This window comes from Melanerpes formicivorus, unplaced genomic scaffold (genome assembly GCF_026170545.1).
Source record: "Melanerpes formicivorus ecotype bairdi unplaced genomic scaffold, bMelFor1.0.p_v2 SCAF_344, whole genome shotgun sequence".
NCBI lineage: Eukaryota > Metazoa > Chordata > Aves > Piciformes > Picidae > Melanerpes > Melanerpes formicivorus.
Genome location: NW_027142696.1, coordinates 10,001 through 12,500, shown reverse-complemented (window position 1 = coordinate 12,500; position 2,500 = coordinate 10,001). Strand labels below are relative to the sequence as shown.

The following is a 2,500-nucleotide window of genomic DNA, read 5'->3' as shown; positions in this document are numbered from 1 at the left end:
CCCCAGCCCGAGGAGGCCCGAACGCGACACCGCGGCGGGTTGACGCGCCTCTCGGCCCGGGAGACGGCCCGCCGGGGGTCGACGCCGACGGCGACACGCAGGAGAACCCCGGGGAGGCGAGAGCGAGGAAGAACGAGGGGAACGGGAACCCCCGCCGCCCACGGCAGACGCGCGCGCGGACGCGGCAGCACGGCACGGTACCCCCGCGGTACCCACCCGCAGACAGCCGCGCACGCGCGGGAGTGCCGGGGGGGGCGAGGCCCGCGCCTCCTCCCCCAACCGGGCTCTCGTCTCCCCCAACGCCCCACCGGGCGTCGCTGGACCAACGGGGAACCCTGCCGGCGAAGCCCCGGCGGGACGAACTCCGCGAGAGCGGGCGCTCCGGGAGCGGGGAGCTACGGAGCGCTCCCCGAGTCTGCACTTAGGGGGACGAAGGCCCCTCCCCGCCCGGGGGAGAGCCTGCGAGGCGACCCCAGCCGCGCCGCTCGGCGGGCACCGAGGCGGCGATTGATCGTCAAGCGACGCTCAGACAGGCGTAGCCCCGGGAGGAACCCGGGGCCGCAAGTGCGTTCGAAGTGTCGATGATCAATGTGTCCTGCAATTCACATTAATTCTCGCAGCTAGCTGCGTTCTTCATCGACGCACGAGCCGAGTGATCCACCGCTAAGAGTTGTCTGGCTTTTCGGCACCGCCCCGCCAGCGCGGAGGGGCCGGGACCGCTCGCAAAGGAGCGGCCCCTCGGAGAGCGCGGCACGGCGGCCGCTCGCCTCACATTGACCGTACAAGCACAGGAGAGGGGGGGAAAATAAAACGAAACCCCGAAGCGGCAAAAGCAAGGGGCGGGGAGCCCGCGCTCCCGGCTTTTTTCCCTCCCCCGAGGAGGGAAAAACGCACCTTGCGGCGCTTCGGGGCCGGACCAGGCGCCCGGGCTCGCTCCGACCTCGGCGCGGAGGAGGCCCGCCGCGCGCCGCCGGGAACGTGCCCCGAACCCGGCCTCGCCTCGCGTGCACGGGGAAAGAAAACCCCCTTCGCTTCCCCACCCAACGGCGGGGGGGGGGTGTGTCTCTCGCTGGCCGCCCCGTGCCGTCGCGGAGACGCCACGAAGCGAGGCAGCGGAGACCCCCCCCCCCCCGCCCCGGGGAGCGAGGGGGGCCGGGCGCACAACCCCGCCGGAGGAGAGCGCGCGCGCGCCTCCGCACCGGCCCCTCCAACGCCGCCACCGCTGCGGCCCATCCCGGACTTTCTTTTCCCCCGCTTTGGCCCCGGGGCCGAGCCCCGGCCGGCTCGCGCCCTCGGGCGGCTTCCTCTCGCCACCGAACCCCCCCCCGCCGCGGGGGACGGAAAACGGCTTGCGAGACGGAAAGCCCGAGCCCACGTGGGACGCCGCCGCGGCGACCCGCCGGCCCTCGCCGGGCGGCGCACCCGCCGACCGACAAACCCCAGCGGCACGAGCCCCTTCCATCCTCCCCCGGCGCCACCGCGCCGCCGGCTTCGCTCGCTCGACCCCTTCCGTGGCCCCGCGGCCAGGCGGACAGCGGACGGCGCTGAGCCGGGGGGCGGGCCCCCGCTCTCCCCGTTTCCACGCGGAGACCGGGGGTGGGACGCCCCCGGCTGCCCGCCCGTCCCCACCCGGCACGCGCCGGGAAGGCGAACGGGGAAGCCCGCGGGCAGGGCCCGGGACCGGGACAGCCGCAGCCGGTGGCAGGGTGCCCTCCGGCGAGGGACCGGAGCCGGAGACGCCGAGCGACGCCCGCCGCCGCTCGGACGCGGTCACGCCACCCGAAACCGGCCCCGGACGGGGGGGAACCGGCAGCGCGAGACCGCCGAGGGCGCCAGCTCGCCGGGGCCCCGCTCTGGGGCCTGGGCAAAGGGAAAAGGGACCGGGAGGTCCGCAGCGGCCCGCGCCGCAAGAGGCGCCGCCGCCGAGCCGCGGCAACGCGCCCGCACAAAACCCCCGGCGGGGGCGAAGCGCCCTGGGCCAGCCCCCACCGCGGGGGCTCGCCGCCCCGGCCCGCGAGAAGCCCGCGCTTCAACGCGCCGCCGGGGACGCCCGTGGCGAGGCGAGGCGCGGGCCGGACCACGGCCGACCTCGTGCGGTGGGCTCTCTCCGGCCGAGCGCTCGGACCGCAGAGAGGGGGGGGCAGCAGAGTCCCCTCCCCGGCCCGGCGGGCCCCCGGAGGACGACGAGCGCGACGACGGCGGACCTAGCCAGAGGCATTGCGGGGGCAACCCCCGCCCCTCTGAAGGCACCCGCCCGCCCCCGCGCTCGCCCCCGCATCCGGGGGTGGCGCGCCGAGCCGCCCGGGTCTTTAAACCGCCGCCCGGCTTCCTCCGCGGTAGGGCAAGGCCGCGGACGAAGGCGCGGAACGCTAGGTACCTGACCCTGGGGTGAGGGAAACCAGACTTAAGGCCCCGCGGGGGTGCCTCCCCCCACTGCCGCCGTCGGGGGGAGCGTCCGCCCGCGGGGGCCGCGCCCGACGTCCGCCGCCACCACCGCGCC

The 2,500-nt window shown here is 76.8% G+C and overlaps 1 non-coding gene across 1 annotated transcript; it reads right to left on the bottom strand.

The window, feature by feature from the left end:
• Positions 1-519: 519 nt before the first annotated feature.
• LOC137459278 (5.8S ribosomal RNA) lies at positions 520-672 on the bottom strand. The gene has a single exon (XR_010992213.1). It is a non-coding gene; the product is annotated as a 5.8S ribosomal RNA (ribosomal RNA).
• Positions 673-2,500: the final 1,828 nt, after the last annotated feature.